The 23940-nt window shown below is 46.4% G+C and overlaps 1 protein-coding gene across 1 annotated transcript in view; it reads right to left on the bottom strand.

Annotated features, from left to right (window-relative positions):
- The window catches only part of SETBP1 (SET binding protein 1), a 338546-nt gene extending 319701 nt beyond the window's left edge, over positions 1–18845 (bottom strand). Inside the window, exon 1 of the mRNA XM_040984958.1 lies at positions 18296–18845. The gene's annotated coding sequence lies outside the window, so the exon portion shown is untranslated. The remainder of the gene's footprint in view (positions 1–18295) is intronic.
- Positions 18846–23940: the final 5095 nt, after the last annotated feature.

Below are 23940 nucleotides of genomic sequence, written 5' to 3'. Positions count from 1 at the left end.
TGCAGTTGGCGCCAGCAAGGCACCCGGGACCTCACCATGGATTCCACTCCCCAGAGAAGCCTTGGAGCTGAACTAGCTCCTGGAAACTGCTCATTTCTGCAGAAAGATACACTTGCAAATGCTTCCACTCAGGGATAAATCCAATTAGTATTGCTTTTCTGGAAGAAAAGAGGCCACGTCCATAAGAATCTGAGCATCCTTGTAGAAGCTGCTGAATAAACACTGAATACCCTCTGTGACCCAAGCTACCCTGGAGACAAGGTCTCCACCTGGGAGCTAAACTGAGCAGTTAGGTGCTTCTCTCTCTCTCTCTCTCTCTCTGTGTGTGTGTGTGTGTGTGTCTTTATCTTCTCTCTAACTCTACATTTCAAATAAATAAAAATATTAAAAAGTAAATTTCTTAAACTAAATCCTTCTGGATCTCTGGACTGCACTAGACAAAGCATGGCAGATCCGGTGTTGAAATCAAAGAGATAAGTCCTCAACAGATAAACAGATGAAGGTTGTAGTCCATGTATTACTGACATAAAAGTGTCTTCATCTATAAGCTGTCATTTTGGGATTTCTTAAACTGTAGAAACCAGTAACAAATTACATGCAGAAGACTAAGTTCCAAAGCTTAAAACTCAAATATTAAGACAGTCACAGAAAAAAAAAAAAAAAGAGAGAGGGAAAAAAAAAGAAAAATTCTCCACCTGTTGCCTTGGGAACACTTATTTATTGTGGAGCTTGGTGGAAACAAATTCTCCACGTCCACTGACTGACCACGGCTCCACTGCAAGTGAGTGGAAACAGACACTATCACAGCTGCACTTTCCAAAGATAACTGTGGTGAGTGGTATGAGGGCTGGATGAAGGCACAGAGTGACAGAGACAAGGGAACCTCATGGCAAGTGACTCCTACTGAAATTTGACTCTTGCTGTTGAGGACCTGAAACAAGGCAATGCCGGTGTTCATAATTACTGTTGATAAAACAGAATCACAGTTTCGTTCATGCTTAGGACCTTGTCCATCCCAGACTTTTCAGGTTGTTCTTGCTTTAAGATCCCAAGCTCAGGGTTCATTGGTCATCAGCTTGAAATGCCTACTCAAATAAAAGCTGCCCCCTCCAGGGTATTCCATGCAGAGAGTTCTTTCCACACTGGTAGTTTTTTAGAGAATCTATTCTATCTTCTCCTCCTGGTCAGTGCATACAATTGATGTTTTCCAAATGCTTGTGGCATGAAGGAATGAATGAACAAATCAGCAAACAGATTCCAAGCCCTCCCGTATTTCCAAGGCCATGCTCAAGTCTTAACTTCCCTATGACAATATTTTGTAAACTCTGCACCACTACACTCCCTCCCTGCTTGACTGACATTGCATCCAGCTGTATCATTGGCCACTAAACACCAGTGCTGCATTGTCTTCTAGTTGTTTTGAGTACACAGATCTTATTTTCCTAAGTCAACTGCAAGGCTGTGCTGGACTGCGAACAACTGTGGTTGTACAATATTTACACCTGCCTCAGCATCCACATTAAGGGTAAGCAATCAAAGTATAACATGAAGCTCTTGCTGAATGAGGAATTCACTTCTCACAGCTATAGTCAAAACCCATAGTTCAAAACACTTCAACAGCAGCCCCTGGCCCAATCAGGTGCCTATCCTACAGGTGATAACCAGGCCCTCGTGTGCATATGTATCCCTCACCTTAGAAAAACAAAACAGAAAATTCTTTCAAAAGCAAAGAGCAAAGAAACCTAACCTGCCTGTTTACTTTGCCAACACACATAGCTGTTGTTCTTTAGTTTCTCTCCTAGCACATACCTGTCACCCCAGATTCACACAACAGTTTTTTGGTGACTTTGGGAAACAACCATGAAGCCGCTTATGATGCATCGCTATCAACACACATGTGAGTTCAGGCACACATTTACACAGAGTTGGGAGCTGGGGCAGGGTGAAAAAAACGTGTTTCTGTGTCACATTCCAGCAGGGACTCCTCTGAGGGAGGAGGGAGCACAATGGACACCCTTGTACTTGGTTCAGGGCTCTGGTCTAACAAAAATTAACCCTTGCATGGCAATCTGCAGGAACTCAGGTGGGAGGCAAGGGCAGTTAGAAAACAAGTTGTTTAGGAAATGACTGCCCAGAAGGCCCCAAGGAAGCAGAGAGGTGAGGCAAGGGCAGCAACGGCCTTGGAAAGAACACTGAGGTGGGAATGCAGACTGTCACTGTGGTGCACAGCTGTGAGATGCTAGGCAAGCCACTCTGATCTCTTATGCCAGGGGCTCTGCCAGGCTCAACACCGGAATGGGACTTTGTCTATACCAAGAAGCATTTTAGAGTAACCTGAATCTACAGCATCACTTCTCTGGGAATACTCTTGACTACATTGCCTCATACCCAAAAAAGTCCCAAAGAATAGATAGGAAGAATTTTCCTAACCTGAAGTAAATTATCAGGGCTGGCATTGTGGCACAATGGATTAAGTTACTATTTGGGACACCAGTATTCCATATCAGAGAGCAAATCTGAATCCTGGCTACTGTGTTTCCAATCCAGCTCCTTGCTAATGCAACTGGAAAGGCAACAGGTAACAGCCCAGTGCCACCTATATAGGAAACCTGGATGGAGACCCTGCTTCCTGCCTTTATTCTGGCCCAGTCTGGCCTGTTACAGCCTTTTGGGGTTGTGAACCAGTGGATTGAACACTCATACACTCATATTCTCTCTCTCATTTTCTCTCATAAATAAATCTTCAAAATAAATTTCCTCTCTGCTGCCTCCTTAGTGCTTGATGTACATACAACTTCTTGAGGTCACTTACTCAACAGGGATCCAGGATGCAAGGCCAATTACTTCGGCTTTTTCCCAAGTGCTCCAGATATTTCTGGCAGCCACAGCCTAAGAACCAGCACTTTGGGTTTGCCTGGCAGGCCTAGGTATTTACCCCTCCAGGGCCTTTACCACAGACTTCTAGAATCCTGACCTTCAAGGCCCTTCTCCAGGAGTCTCTTGGGGGCAGGCATCAATTGCATCTCATCCATCTCTCTAATCCTAACACCCAACACATTCCCAACACACAGAAATGTCGTTGACTGGATTAATAAATGAACAGACCAACTCAAGTTGGTTTTGCAGCATTGGCTATCTCCCCATCAACTTGGTTCTCAAGGCACCATGTGCAGGCAGGCCACTGGTGCTTCTTGATATCTTCAGTGTGAGTCAAAAAACATGAATCCAGGGCCTCAATCTGCTACACACAAGTCCTCAAAGCTCTTTTTGGGCCTCAGTATCTCATCAGCAGAACAGTGTAAATGAGGTCTTCCTTATCTACTTCACTAGGTTATGCTTACTGCTTTTATATTAATTCTGGGTTTTTGCTAACAGTTTCTGTTTCTTGTTAAAAAAAAATACGTATGCAGATAAAGATGGGAAAAGGCTGAGCTGCAGGTCATAAGATACAGCTGGACAGAGAGAGCATGGGGTGGAGATGATCTGGGTAACATTGTGTTTGGGGGAAAGCTAGAAGATTTTTAATGTTTTCATAAAGGGATTACAAATGTTTCAGGGAACAGATACATGTCACCTGGTTTGGGGGACTGCAAAATGCATTCATCTACCATGACATCATGTGACATCCCACTAGTACATAAAAGTTGTATATATTTGTGTAAAAAATAACTATAAATCAAAGAAGTATTGTTTACATACCATGTGTACCTCAAAGAATCTTGAAGGCAGATCACACAAATCTAGGCAAGGTGATCTGCTTCATCTGGGACTTTCTCCAAACTCCCCCACACTCTGCATCCTAAGTCCTTTCTCAAATCTATACTTAGTATATCCCCCGAGACACTGTGTACTAATGCTACCTTCACATTTAACAGCACTAGGCTAACCATACAAACCCCGGGTCAGAGCTTCCTGTTTCCAATTTCACTAGAATCTCCTCCAGCACATAAATTAGAGAAAATAGAGGCTAGATGAGTTTTATACCCTCTTTGGACAACTTGGTGGAAGACTTTCTTCTCCATCACCTTAACATTTTAATAATGAGTAACAGTTGACTATCTCCCTGCAGTTTTTATGGAACAGGATGAGTCTTGTGGACCTACAGGTGCAGGTGACTAAGTTCTGGATCACTCCCTTGAAACTTTCCTTTAGTTATTTATTCCATTCAATAACTCTGGCTTCTAAATGTCATCTGTACTTCTATGTGAAGGAGGCTCATTGCTGTTTCCATGTCTGCCACTCTTCTTCCCATCAGTTTCAGTTTTTCCTTTTGCATTGTTGGAGAGCACACTCAGAAATATCCTCCACTGTACCAAATTCTATTGTCCATATCCCCTGTGTTTTACAAACTCCACAGGGAATTTGTAGCTTTGCACTTCTGCATCTTGTACCCCTGCAATCTTTCTGGGCTTTGTTCCTTTTTGCAGCTGGCTCCAAAGTCTTTCATCTCAGCATGGTCCCTCCTTGTCCATCATGCTCCTGGTCCACCGGGTCATGTTTCTTGTTGAAGATGCTGGTCAGCTTTTTACAATTCCCATTTGGCTGTTGTGGTAGATAATTTTAATGATAATATTTGTTTTATCTTGTTTTGACTGCTCTTCCCCTCAGCTTGCACGTTAGATTCTCTCTTCTCTCCTGCCCTGATGGGAGGAGCCAGACAGAGGAAGTACTGGGCTGATTTTGACTCTATCTTCCATCTATGGTGAAATCAATCAGCTCTTCCTTTAGAGTTGCCTGCGTTTAAGGATTAGCTCAGCTCCAGGGAGCATATCAGGGCTCATGATTGCCTAATATGTGTATCTCTTCCCCAAACCACATTCAGTGGAACAAGTCTGTGGTTTAAAATGGGCCTTGGTGGATGCAGTGCTATAGCCTAGTGGCTACATCCTCACCCCGAAACCTCCAGGATCCTATATTGTTACTAGTTCATGGTCTGGCTGCTACACTTCCATCCAGCTCCCTGCCCGTGACCTGGGAAAACAGCTGAAGACAGTCCAAAGCCTTGAGACCCTGCACCTGCATGGGAGACCTGTACAAAGCTCCTGGCTTCAGATCAGTGCAGCTTGGCTGCTGAGACCACTTGGGGAGTGAATTAGTGGATGGAAGATGTTTCTGTCTCTCCCCCCCACCTCTCTTTAAGTCTTTGTGACTTCCACAATATTTGGGGGGGGGGGGAGGGAGTCATAGTGGTTTTTGAATGCAACTTTGAATGTACCTGGAATCACAACCATGCCTGCTTTAATTAATGCCTCTTCATTATATAGGATGAGGCCAAATAATTCTCTAGTTTCATTAACCATAACAAAATTTCCCGTGTTGTACTTCTGCAGCCTTGAACTTGCCTTTTCTAGCACTTAACTTATGATAAACACTTGTGCCACTTGCAGTTTCTACGTCATTCACTAGAGAATAAGCCCTCCAAAGGCCCTGTGTCTGTTGGACCCACCATGGCATCCCTGGAGTCTGGTTCATTTTCTGACACATGGAGAGACACTACAAATAGTCCACACAATCAATGGTGAATAACAGGCTAGGTCAAAGGCCAGCCAGACACCATTTTACTCAGGTGCCTATGAGTCTGAGCAATATTTCTTAAAAAATTTTCCCTTAGCAGAAACACCCGGAGTAAATGCTTCATAAACACTGGCACATTGATCAAGTGACCCAACACCTACTAAGTTTTCCATCAACCATGGCAAAGGCAGCCCTACACCACAGTTCTGTCACACCAGTGGCCCACAGAAAAGGACAAAGCTCCTACTGGGTGGCTTTTTTGAACAATTAAACAATTACATGACTCTTTGCCTATTCCACATTCACCTATTCCATAAAGATATCTCCGAGTCCTTTATCAGACACATTGCCAGCAGCACCTCATGGGCGGCAGATGATCCAAGCCCACCGATATGTACAACTGTGTGTGCTTCCCTGCTATTCCTCTGGCTGGCTTGCCGCTTCTCCTTCCTCCACTTGGTTGAATTTAGGGTCCCTTTCAAGAACCGAGCCGTATTTTACCTACTTTATGTTGATTGGCTGAACATTCTTTTTGCCACTTTCCCTCCACACATCAAACACATATATATACACAAACAGTCTTGCTCTTACTTCCCTGGGCGTTCTGCTATATACATATTTAGCAAAGTGTATTTCAATAGCTCATATGCTTGTCTACTTCTTCCACCAAAAGCAGGAGCAGAAAGAGGGAAATGGCTGTGTATTCAATGGATCTCTAAATAGTTTAGGGCATCAAGAACACATAGGATAACTGACCAACAGAACTGTCTTTCCATGAAAAGAAAAATGAAAGTAGCATAGATTTTATGTCACAGGCTTAGGTTACTTAACCTCTTTCCCATTCAATAATTGCACTCTTGGGAAACGTTTTTAATCTTTTCAAGTCTCATTTGGAAATTGAGTAATAATCCTACCTTAAGGGTTATTTTGAGGAGTAATTGAAGATTAAATGAGATAATAATTATGAAAGAACACACTGAAATCATCTCAGTAAGTAGTCACTTTTTTTTTTTTACTCTTGTTGAATTTGCTCTGATCCCATGGCCTGTGTCACCCAAGTCATCATCTGTGCACATACTTCCTTGTCCTCGCAGATCACAGGTACACCTCTGAGAAGGGACTGGAGACCAGCTTCCCAAATCTCTCCACACATTGGTAAGAACAGAACCAGTTTAATGTCTATCTGATAACTTGAGCATTTTGCACTCAATTGAGAACTTCTGGCTTCCTATTTCCAGTTTATCTTAAAAAGAAAATAACACTGGCTCAATCAGGAACACCAGGTTGAATTCTTTGCAGTTTGCATTTGGGTGGCTTTGGACAAGCTCCCTTCCCACCTGAGTCTCTCTGTCTTCATTTGAGCAATAAGGAGCTCGTATGAGGTGAGATCTGTGTTCTTTTCCAGTCTCCACATTCCCAGGCACTGACTCTTGCCTCCTCAATTTGACAACCAGCAGACTTTCATAAGCAAGACTGGTATCTGTCACCACTTTAAGAGATTCAATTGGCTCTGCAGCTTTGCCCAATTCAGTTGGCTGAACTGAACACTAAACTACATACAGGGCATCAGTCCCCATGCTTGGGAATCTCCATGACAGAAAGAAAAGCACAAACAATCAAACTGCTGGGACTTGAGGTTGGGCACGCTCTTAATCAACTGCTCCAGTTTTGGCTGCAAAAATAATGCCTCCTCTGGGAGCCAACAACACAGCTTGACAACATGAGCCTTGGTCTCGTCTCCCGGGGAAATCTTTCTACGATACTGGCTATGCCAATCCTCAAGGCTGCAGGCTGGCTCTGGCTTTGCTATACTCATTTCCGTGTTCCTTGGCACCATCTGGAAAGTACACTCCTGTAGCGTAACAGGAGGTAAATGCTACCAATGTCCTGTGTGGAGGCCTTTACAGTCATTATCATTTAATCCATTCAATAACCCCACGGTGCAGAATATCCTGTCCTCATCTTCCAGATGTAGAATGAAGGCTCAGTAATGTGAACAACTTGCTCTAGGACACACCCCACCTGTGCCAGATCCACAGTCAGATCTTGGAATCTATGACTTCACTGCCTATTCTTCTCACATTATGATACCAGCCTTTTACCAAAGCCTCATGCTTGCTTATTCATACAGGGGTTCTGTCTGACCTGGATATCACTTAAACTTTGAATTTGTTTTCTCACATGCCTGTTCTACTCTTCACACAAAATTTTGCAAAGAAAACAGCAGATGATGCATAAGAACAATGCCAAAGAGATTAAACCCAGTTAACTTGTAAGAAGTTTTAGTAATCATAGTATTACCTATTGAAGCAGGACAGATAGAAACAGTTGATAAAGAAAATGACCCTAGATTTTTACCTGCATCTCAGATCCTAACTTTTTTTTTACCTAATATAATTTCAGTTTATTTAAACTTATTATCTGATTTAATTGTATTGCCCGATTTTGTCCAGAGATATCCAAATCTTATAGATAAGAGAACAAAAGTTGAGGACACCATTGAAATCATACACATAGTCCTGTCTGACTCTAAATGTCATTTGAGTCACTGTGTCAATCTCTCTCTACCCAGCATTTGTGACCACATAAATGTTGGTCCTCCACTGCACCATGTATAAGTTGGACAGCAAAATAGAGTATTTAGAAAACAATGAAGACCAACCAAATGATGGAACAGATAATAAACTCCACAAGGACCTCTCATTTTGTTCACACTAGTTATTCAGATTTAATTCCAATTCCTCCACTCCTCAATCATCTGATTCAGCAATGGCTTTGTTTACTGTCAATTGAACATGAAGTGTAATTCAACACTTGAACGTTTTGTGTGCCTTCCTCAAAGAAGAAGTGAGGCATTTCAGAGAGCTTAGCTGCATATCCCCTCCTTAGTGATGTCTCTTCTCTAACTGTCCTAAACTGGCATTTAAACATTGCATTGTTACTGAAACCTCTACATGTCTTTCTTCAATTTTACATGAAATTCCTGAAGATGAATGCCAGTATTACAAAGCTCTTATGTAGCCCAGAGTGGCAAAGTCCCAGGGAAATTTCCACTAAAACGTCATTTTTAAAAATCATGGAAAACTGAATTAGAAGATAAGCTTATTTTGATGCAATAAAACTGAAATCTAAGTATCTTGGGAGTCTTTGCAAAGTGATTAAAAATGTGCATTATGAAAAAAATTACACATGTGTTAAAATGAAGTTCTTTGTGTTTCTATGAATTTCTTGAAATATATTGTGGATAGTTTTATTCTTTGACTTAGTAATGCATCTTTTGAACTTCAGACTAAGGAGACAGTGGTAGAGAAGCAGGTGGCACAGTCAGATGCCCAGTTGCTTTCCTGTGTGGTTTGCTTGGAAGTCTCAGAGTGGCACAGCCTCTGGATCCTCAGGCCTGCCTTCCCTATACTTGAAAGTACTGCAGGCATGGCTTCCCATATCAGCTCACAAGAGACAGAGCTTTTTGGGCTGGTTCTTGAACCGATTTTCACTTCTGTCCTGCTGCTGGATACCCCCACACAACCCCACATTGAATTGATTCCCATCTGCTACCTTCACTTCCAAGTGACAGCTCTTCCCAGCTGCACTGTTCTTCCCTAAGACAATTTCACTATTCAAACTTCATCTCAGGTCCCAACAACTCCTTAAAGTGTCTGATCTGCCTAGAAATGTTGGCCCCTGGTCCAAATGACTACCCTGCACTGCTTCTTCTGTGGTTCTTATGAGTTTTCATATTTTCTTCCAACCAGAATTTGTCTTTTTGGGTTCCCAGAATACCCATCAAGAACAAACCGATATTGTTGAATGTAACAGTTAATAAGCTGATGGATCTGAATTAAGATTCTGAACAGATGGATTGAGTTTAAGTCACAAGGCCTTGGGCTTTGTCCTTCCCTTGAGAACAACGCATCCCTCAGCAGCGAGGTACTAGCCAAGGGTGGCCTGCCTCTCAACATCAGCCGTCTGAGCTTTTAACCTCATCACTATGCTTCCCTGATGAATCCAGCACAAGTTTGTGATTAATACTCACTCCCTAGGGAAGTTTCAAATTCATACTTTTACTTCATTCACCTGTGCTGCCCACCAAGACTGCCCCTCATTTCACTTGCTCCATAAAATCCCAAAGATATACCCATTGAAGCTTTCCATGACAAAAAATCCTAGCTCTGATCCTAACAGCCAAATTCCACTTAGGATCATCTTCCTACGGAAGCTTCAGACTGAAGCTTTTCAGGTCTCTCAAAAGGTTCAAGAGCAAAAACCATTTTCATAGCATATCTGTCTGGCCCAAGAATACCAGGTATAATGGCTCACACAAACTGCATTGCTGAGACTTGAACAAATATTTGTGGATCAAAAACCCTATTGTAATGGAGCTCTATACTACAAAATGGTGAGTGGAAAGAGCCCACGGAGCTTTCACTTCAAATCACCCTTTTTAGCCACAGCCATTAATCAATACTTGGCGGGGGGAGGGAGGAGGCAAAGATCTCATTGGTCAAATAACAATAGGTCACAGATACAGACACAACAACTAGACACAACTTGCCACCCAGATTCCATTACTCTACTGCAAGAACATTGAAGCTGCCACTGTTTCCAAGGAGGATTCTCTGACAATTACACCATGGGCATCAGATTCTACTTCTCCAGTTCCCTCACCTTTCCAGGCCCCAAGTTCAAACACCAGGTAGTTCCTTTCCACCACAGGAACTGTGAATCACTGACAAACAGAATAACAAACTTTTTTCCCCCTCACTTTAAGGCTAACATTTTGGCTTGTTTCTACTTTTTGTTACTTTGAATCCCAAATCCTTCACAAGATGCCAGGATAAGATGCCACACCCCAGCGTCTTGGAAAGGCATTCTCTTCCAAGAGGACCTGGGCAGCTCTGAAGGGGGTCAGAAGTCTAATGGGGCACTCCAATGCCCTAGTCAAAGCTCAAGTTTCGTGATCCTGCCCAACCGAAGTCACAAAGAGCTCTGATTCTGAACAAACTGTGAGCCAGTCCTTCTGATCAACAAATGCACACAAAACAATGCCCCTGCTCCCAGCCATTACTGAGCACAGGTCCCCATGTGGCAGGACAGACCAGGTGCTATGAGGACGCAACAGACCATCACACCTGAAGCACAGCAACAAGCCCAATTTTGAAGGCACTTTGGATAGCATGGTGGTCTTTGTGTCTAACTAGTTAAGCTGTACCCTGCCACCAGGCCAACACCCAAAACAACATCAGTTCCAGTCTGAGCTGCAAAGCCACATAGGAAAGCTGTATAAGATGGCCCAAATCTTTAGGTGTCAGCACCCATGTGGGAGATCTAAAGGAAGCTCCTGGCTCTTGGATTCAGCCTGGTCCAGCTCCAGCTGTTATAATCATTTGAGGAGAGAAACAGCAAACACAAACTCTCTCTCTCTAATTCTAATTCACTCGATCTGTAACTCTTTCAAATAAGATATATATATATATACACATATATATGACATATATATATAACATAGTCATATATATATATATATATGACAATGGTGTGTAGCTCCTCAAGACTTCTGTATGTATTGAACACAGAAAGCAGGAGCAATGCCCAGACTGAATTGTATTAACTCAGTCATTTCCCCAAAGATGGCCAGGCTTCAGAAACGATTGGGGTACTTCAATCTTGTCTTTCCTTCACATGATTCTTTGTGGCATTTCTCCCTACTTAGCTTATCGTCTCATCCTTTCTCTCCATCCTTGTTCTCCACCTGTGACTCTCCTGCCCTAATTCAGGAGCTCCCCTTCCCCTCCCTCTTTCAATCACATCAAACACTGAGCAACGGACTTTCATCCTCAAAGGGATTTCTTGGGACATTGTTGGAGATGTCTCTGAATGGATTTCAGGAGGAATGGGTTTTATAAAATTCCTGGGAACACAGGATTTCAGAAGGGACACTCCTTATACATCTAGTCTTATTTTATTTCTCCTCCTTAATGGCTTATGAGAAGAAAGTCAACACCACTTGTCCCATGTTTTACGCCAACAGGTGGCCAGCCCTGCCTGCAGCAGGTCCCTAAGCATTCTCAGGCAATGGGAATTTTCCAATCTTTGCTCAACCTACTCTCTCTCTCTTGCATTGTGGGCAAGCATACTCAGTCTCCAAGGAGCAGAGAGGTACTTGGACTTCAGCAACAAAGAAGATTGTATGTTCGAGTGCCAAAGTGAGTGTGGTAGACAACAAATGCAATTGGAATGTTCAGAGAAAGTCAAGAGCTGCATGTGCTAGTGCTCATGAGGATCTAGTAGGCACTTAAGATTAAGTGATCGAATCAGTGAATCAGTGACTAGAGGGATGCACATGTGGCAAAACTTCCTGAACTGTTCAGTTTTGAGGCAAAAACAGACTGCACAATTGCCCCAAAACAGCCAAAGATGTAGTAATGTCTTTTGTGTAAGTAGCTATTACTTATTCTAGCAGGATTTCTGTGTGGCTTCACATAGCACAGAGTAAACAACATTCACTTTCAATATTCTTTCTCTATATATACAAATTTGTGATCCATTCACACAGCAGGAAAAAAGGTTCGTATACATGCACGAAACTTTATAGGGCAAACCTGACTCCTTTTTTCTGCAGACTCCAGCCTTGGGGAGGTAGATGAAATAAACAGCTGAGTAGCATGATCTGCTAGCCATACCCCTTCTCAAGGCCAGAAGAGCTCAGAAACTTGGAGATGAGGAGCTGACAGCAAGTCTTGGAAGAACTAGAAAGTCCCCATGGAGGAAGTGGGTGGCATTAGTTGGCCAAAGAGGTAGACGTACTGATTAAAAGGGGCCTGACCGGGCACTTTCCAAACAGGAGGTGACAGAGAGCCAAGATGTGGAGGTGGGCAGGTGACAGAGTGTCCAGGGTCAGCGAGGGAACCAGTCTGACCAGGGCAGAGCCTCATGGTGTTACATAAAATGGAGTTCACTTGAGAACACTGCAAGGGGCCTGCTGCAGGGTGCTAGGCTGGGTGAAAGCCAGAGAGCATGGAAAAAAAAATACGAGTGGAGCAGAGAAGAATCAGAAAGTGAAAGGACTGGGAAGAAGAAGTCTCCTATTACAAAGTTGTTGCTGGATTTGCTAGGACAAACGCAACCTTACTACCTTTTCTTTAGTGAGGTTAAAAATTCTGCCCTGAAAGTCATTGTTGAACCACTGTGGTTCCCTCTCCTTCGCCTCTCCTCTCAAATTCTGGTTTTTTTTTTCCACCTGTCCTAGAAAAGATGCATTTGTTTATTTGAAAGTCAGAGTGACAGAGGGAGAGACTGAGAGGTTTTTTTCCATCTATGTCTCTCTCCAAATGCCCTTAACAACTGGAATTTGGTCAGGCAAGAGCCAAGGGTAAGGAGTGCCAGCTAGGTCGCCCATATTGGTAGCAGAGGCTCAAACACTTCGGCCATCTTCCATTGCTTTCCCAGGCACGAGAACATGGAACTGGATTAGAAGCAGAGTAGTTGGCACTAGAACCACAGGCACACGAACACGGAACATTGTCATGACAAGTGGCGATATAACTTGCTGTACCACAATGCCAGCTCCTTTTACCAACTTTTAACTCGAAGACCACTTCCTAAACAGCAGTCCATCATCAAGTCTAGCCAGGTGTCACAAGAGACCCTGAATCTGATACACATGCACCAAATAATTCAACAATGTAAACATGCACATGATTCCATAAACACAAATATAGCAATAAGTATATATCAGTGGAATCACTGAACTAAAAACCGGTCCTTGTAGGTATTGTCTGGTCATTCCAAGAGTCTGCATGTTAGTTTCCAACAGGCAGAATGAGATTCTTCCCACAGAAACGGACTATACTCCTATCATTCCGCCAACCCCTGTGAAGCAGGCGGGGTAAACACCCTTACCCCTGTCTTACTGATGAGGCTGCTGAAGTTCAGGAAGGCTGAATAACTTACTGGAGTCATTTAACTTGGGAAGGAGTGAAGAAAATATCCAAGACAGACCTTGTCATTTCAAATGTGTGTGCTTCGTACTTTGCTGAAGCTGCCTGGCCCTCGTTGATCTAGCAACTCTGTCCTTGCAAACAACTCCGTGTACCCACCGTCTCATCTTCTGAAAGGGGCTGAGATGCTCACCGGGGATTCTTCCTTAGGATAATCAGGGGGAGTGGATATACTGCAAAGATGTTTTTAAAAAAATACTTCATATATGAAAGGCAGCAATTTGAGGTGGCAAAAGATAAATTGAACAAGGGAAAGATTTTCCAAGCTGAGTTGTTTAACTCTTATATGCTCACCATTCAGCTCCTATCCCTTTTCAGCACAAGGCAAGGCAAGACCCTGCTGCCCAAGGACCAGGTCAGCTGACTTTGCCCTTCATTTTTCTCACATGAATCTGCTAATCATAACCCAGCAGCAGCTCCTAGACAGGGAAAGCCAGCCTCCTTACCAAGGGAGCTTGTGCACTTCAATGCTACCTCCATTTTTGTTTGACCTTGGTATCATTTCCCCTGAACAGGATGAGAAGTCAACTGCTGGTTCCTAAGGGAAAGTGTATTAGCAAATCTCAGCCTTAGAGTATGAAAGCAAAGCTGCTCAGAGCCACAGAATTTCCAGGTGAGTGCTCTAAGGATGGTTAAGTTAGAGTCAGTCATCTAAGGTCATGGCCCTCAAAGTCTGTCAGGGGAGTATCAACATCAGGTAGAATGCCACATCGAAAGGGACATTCAGAGCCAAGCAAAAATGAAGGGTTGCATCATCCTTTGCATCCATGAAGTCCACACTGCAGGCATATTGGCGTTTACTTTTCTGCAGTTATCAACTAACTGCTCGGCTACCCAGGTGTCTGTAACCTCACACAAACAGCTTGTGAAACATCAAGGTTGCCTTTAGAAACAGCTGTGAAAGCAGCCCAACCTGATGCTAGTGTGGATGATGACAGCACTGCTGACTCAATCCTAGCAGGGAAAAAAATGGTGAGACTCACCACATTTCAGAATATGCCATAGGGCAGCAACAGACTGTTTGAGTCTCTTCTACACAGGACTCTAGAGACCAGGCAAAATGATGGGCGGCAGGAACTCCAAGAGGATTGTTGCCTTGAACCCAGAGCTGCCTAATCTTCAGGAACAGAAGCTGCCCTCTCATCCTCTGACCTCCACCCCTGGACCAGACTCTCCCCTACATAAACTCTCCTAGACAAACTCTGAAACACCACCACTGTTCTAATGCTTGGCAAGTCTGATTAATGTGAATGTGCTGGTAGTCATGTATCCCATTCTGGCAGGAACCAAAGTGAAACAACTTGAAAGCCATCAGCAAAAAATAAACAAGCAAAATAAATAAGTTATATATATATATATCTTATATATATAATTCCCGTGCATCAGGGAAAACAGGATTTCATTGGCTGTGTCTGCCTTCAATAGCTTTCTGGTTTCAATTAAAACTTCAAGTCTCCGAGGGAAAAGTTGGCATTCTGGGAACCAAGGCCCAGCCAAGTTTCAGTGTCTCCAGGAACCCAGAAAGGATGTCCCACCAAGCTGGCTGGGTTTTTTTTCTCCGTTCTTTTGCATATTATATGGAAGTATCAGAGCAGAGACTGAATAACAACTAAAAATAATGACCACATTGTGAGGACTCCCTTTTCTTATTGGTGTGTTTTGTGCTAGGGAAGTCTCGAACATGCCCTTAATGGAATTCAGTGTGGAGATAACTGCAGAAACAGAACAAGGCATCAGAGGCAAGCACCTCCACATCTCTGCATTTCCTTTTCGGCCAGATCCTGCCTCCTGCCAATTCCACCCCACCGATCCATTTCAGTTAAAGTGCAAAGACCCGGAGCAGTGTACCATGTCCTGAGTAAAGCAAATACATGACCAGGAGCCTTGCAGCACCAGGAGATGTTCACTTCTAGCAGGGCACATCCAGGATTCCCCTCTGGGAAGCCTGCAACCCAGCCTCCTGGCACAGTCTTCCAATGCAACATTCTGATGCTAGCATACAAAAGATCAGATTACAACCCTTCACTTGCCTGGCCCATTCATGCACATATAAGGCAGTAGATATTTTCTCCCAAGCCAGAAGTGGCCCCCTTCCTGGCCTACCGACATTGCTGCCTTTTACGTGGACCACTAGCCCTCCCTTCCCCCACCTCCGGTTTGTTTATTCCAGGGACACCTTCAGCTCAGACAGCCCAGTCTGCTTCCGTCCTCTGGCTGGAGATAGCCTTAGCTCACCATCTCCTCTCCTGCTCCGCTCAGGCTGCTACAGTGGCGAGGAACTCCCACTGCCCAGCTCTAACATCAACTCAAATGTCCAAAACCAAAACTTTTTTGTGCCTTAGTGGGTAAGGGGGGGTCAGGTGCTGATCAGCAGTACCAAGTTTCCCTATCCCCTGACACTACATGCCCTATAGTTTGCAAATACTCTGTCTTCAACAGTACTTGCTATCTTCCTCTCTGCCCTGCCCCAGCTCTCCTCTCACCCTTTTCTGGTGACTGGCAATACACTTAAGCACAGCACCTTCAACTTTGCTCCAAAACCTGGGAATCCCAGCCCAGAGCAAAAAAAAAAAAAAAAAAATCATCCCTTCCAACCCAGCTCTGGGCCATTCAGGGGGATGTGAGTCCCAGACATTGGGAGAAAGAAGTGGCAATGACTGGGATCCTAAACTGGCTACATTCTCAAGTGCTACAAACTTTCTCCTCCCCAAGCCTGGGGCCAGCTGGCTCCACCTTCTCATCCCAGTATACCCCAAAACTATCCAACAGGGGTGTGCCTGGGAAGCACTCTTGGGCACCCAGGTATGCTCCAAGTTGCAGATATGACTGCTACAGACCCCCCCCTTCCTCTCCAAGCCCCTCATCTCTGTTCCCTGCCCCATCACACACAAACCCCTCTTGCTAATGAGGATGAGTCTGGGTCTGAACCATAGGGGGCTGAGCCACGGGCCCAGACTCTCAGGGGATTTTGTTGATAGCTACTCCATGAAATCAGCTTTCAGGACAAACCTACAGGAAAGGAACACAAACCAGAAAGGGGGCAAAGGGATGAAAAAGGAGAAAGAATGTAAAACAAGGAATATTTGCATTTCCTTAGAGACCCCCGCTGCAGCCGAACTTTGGGGATGGGGGAGAAGGTGTGGCAAGTTGCAGGGAGCCTGGGGCGCAGCCAGGAAGCCAAAGTAGCTGCTTGTAGGATCCCAGGAGGCACAGCTCCTGGTGGCAGAGAGTTTGTGCAGGCATAAAGAGACACACAAATCTCCCTGTTAGCGTTAGACCTCAACCGTGAGATTATCAGGACAGTTTATTTGAAACGGAAACGAATCGGAAATCCTTCCCTCAATAGTCCTTTCAAACTGATACACACTCGGAGAATCGCACATACACACACTGAAAGAACAAAATGTAGCCCGGAGAGGCAGGAGGGGCTCCTCCAGCTTCATCTCCCACTTCCAATGGCACAACTTTCCGATCTCCAATGAAAATATTTCCAGTTGGATCCGATTTCAGAATTGTAGTAAGCGGTGTGGGCGGGGGAGGAGGGGAGCGGGTAGTGAGCAGGGGAGGGGGCTGGCAGACAGCATTTCGGCACTAACTTATTTTTTTAGAAGCAGCATGCTCTACCGATCAGAATTTGCAATTACCCAACAATGCTTCCATCACAAACAGACACCCAAAGCAGCATCACCGTTATCACCATCTTGTTAAAGATCTGCTCGCTCCAGTTTCCCTGACTTCGTCTCGGTGGAACTTCTCAGACAGTATCTTGGTCAAAGAGATAATGGTTTGAAAAGACAAAAACAATAAATCGATACTGAAGGGCTCCCTTGCCGGAGTGATTTCCCCCTGGAAACCACCGAACGGGGAAGCCTGCCCTTTAATTCCCAAGCCCATGGCACACAATGCGTGCTTTCAAAAGGGCATTCGTCGGCTTTTAAGGGAATTCCTGTCTTTTCAGAGTCCCCAAACCAGAGAGGCACAAGAAAGAGACTCAAATCCATTGATTAAGGTTTCCGAGAGAAACACTAACAGACAACCACGACACAAGCACACACCAACCTTCGCCGGCTGGACCACTTCTCGCCTGATCTTCTTTCTATTACCGACACATTAGATTCTGATACATCCCTCCCGCCCCCCCACCAAATCCAACTAGGCTACAATGTAGCTCTCTAGCTCCACTTAACCTGCCAGTTACAAAGAGAGGGAGAAATTAAAAAGAAAGAAAGAAGGAAAAAAACATCCTCCTGCCTTCTCACCCCCTTTTCCTATTTTCCTACACCCCCTCCCCCTCCTGGGTCCGCTCAACCGACGCCAGCCCCAACAGCAGGCGGCAGGACCGAGGGAGGGTGCAGAGGCGGGGTGGGGGTGGGGGATCAGATTGGGCGAAACTCAATAAGCTCCCAGCCCTCCAGCCCGACGCTTCCACCATCGCCGCCGCCGCCACCAACGGGCCACTCGGATGGAGCCAGCATCGCTGCCCACCCGCGCGGGCCGGCCGGCGTCGCGCCCCTCCCCGGCAGCCTCACCGGGACCGGCATCCCGCCCCCTCTGCCCCGGCTCCCCCTTCCTGCCCGGTGCAAAGTCAAAGCCCCGGCGAGGAGAAGAGACGTGAACTTTTGCATGCAGGGCGCGCGCACACACACGCACACTCACACAGACACACACACACACACACACACACACGCACACACCATCCCAGGCCCGGGCGTGCGGGGGCCCGAGGCGCGGCGGGAGGCTGCGCACCGGGGGACTCCCGGGGCAAGGTCGCCGCGCGTGCTCACCCATGTCCCGGCGGCTCCGGCTCCGCTGGCCCTGGCGCTCGCTCAGATCCCGGCTCCGGTCGCTCGCCCAAGCCCCCAAAGGTGCTGCTGCGGCAACTCCATGGCGATGAGCATCTGTCAAACGGCGAGGCGCGGGGCGGGCCGCCCTCGCTCGGGGGGCGCCGGGGCCCCCGGGCGCGCGGAGGCGGCGGCGAGCAGCGGGCGCCCCGGCCAGCCCCGCGCTTCCCGCCCGGCGCGGCCGCCTCCGCCGCGCCACCGATTTATGGAGAGAGATATCAAGGGGGAAAATGGCGTCTCCGGAGCCCGAGGAGTCCTGGAGTAATCACATTCACACACACACACACACACACACACACGGCCGCACGCACACACTCGCACACGGGCGCGCGGCGGGCCCGGCTAATTTTAGCAGGAGCCAAAAAAATTGTATATATATAAATATATAAATATATCCCCGTCTCTCCGATCAACGCTATTTTTCCACACACACACACACACACACACACACACACACCCTCCTGTCTTCAAAGGATGGGTTGGTTGGAGCTTTAAAAATGTTGCCGGGTTGGGGCTCGCAGGAGGCGGCGCGCGGAGGGCGAGGGCGCTTTTGCTGAGCTGTGCAGTTCGATCGGCGGCGCCGGGGCGGCCCTGCCCGCTCTCTCCGCGCCCGTCCGCCCCGCGTTCCCTAGTGCAGCCGCTGCCACCACCGCCGCCACCGCTCCATGGCCGCGCCCGCCCCGCGCCCCCGCCGCGTCCCCTCGCCGCCCGCCCGCCCGCGTCCCCGGCGAGCGCTGGAGTGGGGTCGGGCCCGTGTGCCTGCCTCCCGCGCCCTCTCCCGAGTCCCGGAGTCCTGGTGAAAGGAAGGGGGAGGGCGCGGGCGGGGAAGGGGGGGAGGATCGGAGCGACCGCGCGGCCGAGCAGAGCGGGGGGACCGCCACTCGGAGAGCTGCCTCGGAGGGGGCGCCGGTGCCCACGCGCGCTCGGCTCGCCCCCCGCGGGTCCGGGGTCGTTTTGCTCGGGCCGGAGCCCGGAGGGGGTGGCACAGCGGGTGGCGAGCGGACCTGTGACCTCTCCCTTCACCTCCCCACCCCCGGGGAGTCTCGGCCCATTGGAGGGAGCGGGGCTGGAGCCCGGGGTGGTGGGGAAGGAGGAAAACAGTTGGTGGTGGCCGATCGGGGACCCCTCGCCGCCCCCACGCCCCTAGCGCAGCCCAGCGCCCTCGCGGCCCAGCGGCTCCTACGCGTCAGAGTCAGCCGCGTAGACTGAGCGGCCGCGGGGAGCGCGGGCGGGCTGGGCGCGGACTCCCGGGCTCAACACTGCCACTGTCTGACACAACAGGGCAGTGTCGGGGGAACCGCGCGCCCGTAGGCTCTGCATGCTAGGTGCAGCGTGGGTTCTTTCTTGTTTAAGCTGGTAACTGCATTTCCTTTCCGGCGGTCATTTTATTTATTTATTTATTTTATCTCGATTGATTTGATTGAGCTGCTTGTGGGCCTTTCGGGTTCTCGTGGCTTTTTTTTTCTCGTTGTCCACGAGAGTTGGACGCTCGTGGGGAAGGGCACTGATGCCCGGGTGGTGGAGATGGACAACGGGGGTGTCTGCGGGGTTGACAGAATGTGGTAGTACTGGCAATGCCTAGCAGGTGCGAAAGGGGTACTTTTCGGGTTAGAGGCGGCAAGGAGATTCGTGAGGACAATATCAGCAGAGGGCAAGGCTCAGGAGGGTTCATCAAGGGTTCTGCTTCCAGACCTCCGGGTAGAGGGGAAACTTGACCATGCCCTCTCCGTGAGAGTCAGCAAGCAACTAAGAAACCATTAGGACGTGAGTAGGGGGTGCATGCCCCCTCCCCCCAATACAGCGGTCACTGCCTCCTGGGCTTGGCTGAAGGGTTGGGTTCTGTAGGGCAACTTCTTGTCTCTTTTCATAGGAATGCTGTGGTGAAGTGGAGCAAAGGAGAAGTGCTTGGACACCCCACGCAAGCCGCCCCACCCTCCCGCACACGTGTACACACGCTGGTCCACACTGCTGGGTAGCAATTGATATGAAACTGCTAGTTGACTCCATCTAGCCAGAGTTTACTCCCTGCCTCTGTTAGAATATTTTGATTGATCGCAAACTTTTCCATCCTTACTGGTCATTGCAGGATCTCCATTGACACAAGGTTTCAAAACGTGTTCCCTTAAACTTTATGTTGGTGCGTTCCTATTAATGAAAAAAAAATGCTTAATTAAAAAAAAAAACAAACAGGACACAAGAGCTGATGAGAGAGAAAGAGATGCAGAGAGATGGAGACAAAAAATGCAATATCGAAAAGAATTGTACAGTTGGCTGACTTTTGCTAGTCTGCCGGTTTGTTGGGGATTGCCGCTCTCCCATACCAAAGCCTGCAGAAGACTACGGAGTACAGAGGAGAAAGCGAGTCCCAGAAATTGGAAGGGTTGGCTGGCGTCAAGTGAAACACAACTGAAGTTTGTTGCCCAAGTCTTTCCCCTTTTAAAATGTAGCCATGTTTACAGGAATATCTTTCCAGCGTTGTGTTTCTTTGGAGAGAAGTTCGGGGAAGTGCATACTGTATGTGAAAGTGACTACACTCTATGGATGATCTGTCTGTTGCACCACAGTGCAGTCAATTTCACCCTAAAGTACCAAGTTAAATCCCATCATCTTAAAGATGGGAAACAAAGGATTTCAAAGTTCCCTGAATCACTAGATTAAGGGAAAGCCATGAATTTGTCATACTTATGCCTGAATGATTATTATGTGTAGCTCATATTTCAATGAGGACAGCAAGGAAGAGTTCTCTTGTTTAAAAGTATCATATATGTAAACATAACACTGTGCGTATTTATATATGTAACTCATAAATGCAGGTTTAAATAGGATTGCCCTCTCCCCCCAAAAAAGCTCCATCCCTAAACTACATGTCTGTTGATATATTAGACCTGTATTTAAATTCTGGCCAAGTACCAAAGAAATTCTTATACATTATTTCCTACTAGATAATTTAAAAATATATATATTTATTGAAAAGTCAGATATACAGAGAGGAGGAGAGAGAGAGAAAGAAAGATCCATCTTCACTAATTCACTCCCCAAGTGGACGCAATGGCTGGAACTGAGCCAATCCGAAGCTCCTGGAGCCAGGGGCTTCCAGGTCTCCTATGTGGGTGCAGGGTCCCAAGGCATCGGACTGTCCTCCACTGCTTTCCCAGGCCACAAAGGGAGCTGAATGTGAAGCAGGGCCACTGGGATTAGAACTGGCACCCCTATTGGATCCCAATGCAAGTAAGGCAAGGACTCTAGCCACAAGGCTGCCATGCCGGGCCCTAGATCATTTTTTGATTGAAAATCAGAACCTGAAACATAGAAAGTGAATATAGCTAACAAAGAAATTTTTCTGAAAAGAATCACTATTCAGGTACCAATTTCTGAGGTACTAGAACCATTAGCAACCAGAAAGCCAATCTGAGCATCCGTTTGGAAAATGCACAGCATAGATCTCTTAGCCCCATACATTCTGTAGTGTCAGGATTATACAATCCCTTAATGGTTAAGAGGCATGGATGATGTGCCAGGTACCATGGTAGCAACTGTGGAGAAGAGCGTGGTTAAGACACAGGATTCATGACTTGGTGGGAAGGATTCATGACTTGGTGGGAAGGATTCATGACTTGGTGGGAGGGTTGCTGTGCAAGCTTTTAGCTGCAGCTAGTATAGGAGCATCAGAAAAGAGATGCTAACCAAGTGTGTGGAACTCAGAAGCAGAATCTATTAGAGGAGGGAAGTCAGAAATCATGTCCGTCAGCACTACTAAGCTGTTTTTAACTGCAAATTTAGCTTATACAACATTTCTTTAGCCTCTGCATATCTGTGTTTTTCATATAACCTGGTTCATCAAGGATGCACTTATTTATGAACGAACTGATTTGTGTGGACAATGTCAATAAATGTAACTGATAATAAATGTTCATTTTGATATCACTAAATACATGACTTGCTTCCAAATGAATGATTGCTCTATGTTCTGGACATCCACGTGCCTAATCTATCATCATGCTTGCCAGTTTCTTACCACAGACCCTGTGCCAGGGTTACTGTAAGGGGCTGCCCTTTGGGAGCATGCTCTGTGTTGTGAGAGACAACCCACATATACACATGTGTGGGGAGCTGTAGGGAGCCTGCAGCCCACCCCCTAGACTGACAGGCGCCGAACTGCTGCTTCCTGCTGTGGTAAAAAAAAAACAAATCTCAGGAAGTCTGCTGTGATTGGCCCAGGGGTGCGTGGATGGCACGTGGACAGCGCGTGATCTGTGTGAGGATTGGCCTGCCCGCTGCGTGCAGAGATGACCTTTAAGCTGATTGGCCGAGTTACCCAATATAAGGGAGTCAGAGAGAGGGAGAGAGGGGGAGAGGGAGAGAGCACACCTCGCCATGTTGTAGCTGCTGCGCACCTCGCCATGCGGCGGCTGCGCACTGGTTTTGCTGTGTCATCTCTACAATAAAGGTTCCACAAAGACAACGAGTGTCTGGGTTTGACTTGCTGGCCAAGGGACCCCGACACACATGCAGTGCGCAGTTCAAAGTATGAGAGGAGACCATGGCATTTTGAGATCTCTGAAGCTAAAGCTAGAGGGAAATGAGGTACAACTGTCTTTCCACTTCTGTGACAAGTTGAGATCATGCACTACAATCAAATGTTTCAAGACATTTACCTCCCTTTCAGGAGTTCATCAGCAGTATTGATTCTCACCTTTTTGGAAGGCAATGTAGTATTATCTAATGTGGTGTTTCTCAGCAGTTGTTATATATGCAAGTTGCCTAAGGGAATGACTTATGCTTCAAATCTGTCTTGATTTACTTAGTCTTGAGAAGACCCAGCATCCCTACGATTTTAACAAATGTTCTAGATGCCCGATATGCAACAGCATTGAGAATAACCAACCCATTTGAAAGCATGCTGATTATAAGGAGTTTTCCAAACCGCCTGCTCTCTTAGGTATGCACAGTTTAACTGAAGGTGTACCTAACCAAAGGAGGTGACAGCCACAATGAGCTGTGGAATTATGGGACCATACCTGTAAATTGGAGTCAGTTCTGCAAATCTGTAGACTTTGTGAGTATGTTGCTAGTACAATGAGACCACAGACCAGAGCATTAGGGAAATTCAGTTTCCAGCTCGGTCAGCAAGTCTTCTCATCTTTTTGCCCATCACATTCCACTTTTGAAAACAGCGTTACTCTAGAGTCTTTTGAGTTCCAAGAGAGGTATAGCATTCTCTCCATCTCAGATTCAAAGACACAACAAGATTCTTATAGAATAGAGAGAACGTTTTGGGATCAGTCAGGGGGGGATGTGAAAGCTGTCCTAAAATGTTAAAACCAGCATCAGACAAAATGAGGATTGATTTGTTTCTACTATGAACGACCCCATAAACCCCCATCAGCTGAGGTTGTGGACAAGCAAATCAACATAACGAGAAATGCTGTGATTGGACAATAAATGAGTACAAATGATGAGTAGCCTCTGTCTTGAGAATTTTAGAAAACATTATGTGCCTTTTTTTTTTCCATTTCCTACGCACAGGCCATGAACTCTTTAAAGTCAAGGGATTCGGACTGCGCTTCTGTATGTTCACTTGGTAATAT

Source organism: Ochotona curzoniae, unplaced genomic scaffold (genome assembly GCF_017591425.1).
Source record: "Ochotona curzoniae isolate NIBS_2020 unplaced genomic scaffold, NIBS_Ocur_1.0 contig_43, whole genome shotgun sequence".
In the NCBI taxonomy this organism is placed as follows: domain Eukaryota; kingdom Metazoa; phylum Chordata; class Mammalia; order Lagomorpha; family Ochotonidae; genus Ochotona; species Ochotona curzoniae.
This window is presented reverse-complemented; position numbering and strand designations above follow the sequence as displayed.